Below are 1,297 nucleotides of genomic sequence, written 5' to 3' on the forward strand. Positions count from 1 at the left end.
CCACAATGAAAGATGATGTCAGTCTTTAGACAGACTCTGCTTGAACGTTTGAAAGTCAGAGAAATTCACAAGCCAAAAAACGGTGGTGTAGGTCAAGCCTGGGCTAAGTGGGAACGGTGAGTTATGAGACTGCTCCAAGCGGGCTCTGAAACCGTGTGCCCATGAAGCTTGCCTGGACAGCAGAGACACAATTATGACAAAATCACTGACATCACAGTGGACCCGAAAAACAACCTGGCCACATCTACACAGTGCCAGTGTTGGGCTCAAGTAGCATATTCAAGTCCCATTGCACTCAATTGCAGGCTGCCAATGGAACATGAAAGGGGCCGTCCGATGCTGCAGCGGTGAGGTCCGCAGCTTAAGGGTTGGTTGCCCGGGGTGGACCTCGTGGATTCCTAGGGTTGAGCCTCCTCACCACTGCTCAGTCCTTCTGGGGCAGGCTTCCTGGGTAGTGTAGAGGCAGATTGGAAGGGATGTTACACAGGGCCAGACTTCCCCGTCAAATACAGGAGTCCCAGAGTGTGCCATTTCAGTACCTAGTGCTTCATCCTATATGTTGAAATCAGAAAGTACTCTCGTTGTGTTCCATGTGGATGTGCAGGCTTCCTACCTCCCAATCAAATGTCCCGTGCCACCAGTTGGCTAGTGCTTGTTTTTTCTTCTCCTAGTCAGTGACATCCTATGGTATTTGACTTTCTCCCTGGGGCATGTTTCCCTTCCCCTAAAACCCTCACAGCCATTCTGGTGGTCACAAATGGCTCGAGGTGTCAGTGCTATCGTGACTCTTGGTTGTTGTCTTTAAATTTGCACTGGTCACTTGTAGGAATCTTTGCTATCCTAGCCTAGGTCAAACTAAGCACTGAGAACACGTGGTCATCTGGGTTGCTGTGACATCCTGAGATCAGAAACTCCAAATTCTAGTTGGTCCTGGCCATCCCCTTCACGGACACAATGTTTCCAAGACAAATTAGACAAATCTGATGAATTCCTCTCTCCAGTAAAGATTTTTTTCTGTCTCTTTTCTGTATTTGTGAAGATTGGAACTTGTCCCCCGATTCTTGAACGTTCCCTTGATTCCGTCTAGATATGGACTTACCTTATTTCTGTAGGCTGTGATATTTGTTTGCCTTACAACCTCAGCCCTGTATCTGGGTATCTCTCACTTTTTTATTTCTTGTCAGTTTCTAACTTTCACCTCGAACATTGAAATGCCAGCTACATTGTGTCTAGACACTGGTTTCTTTCCTGTAAGATTATCCTGGGTTGTATCTCTTATATTTTGATTAGATGGCCA

This window comes from Equus asinus, chromosome 20, assembly GCF_041296235.1.
Source record: "Equus asinus isolate D_3611 breed Donkey chromosome 20, EquAss-T2T_v2, whole genome shotgun sequence".
NCBI classification, from domain to species: Eukaryota; Metazoa; Chordata; class Mammalia; order Perissodactyla; family Equidae; genus Equus; species Equus asinus.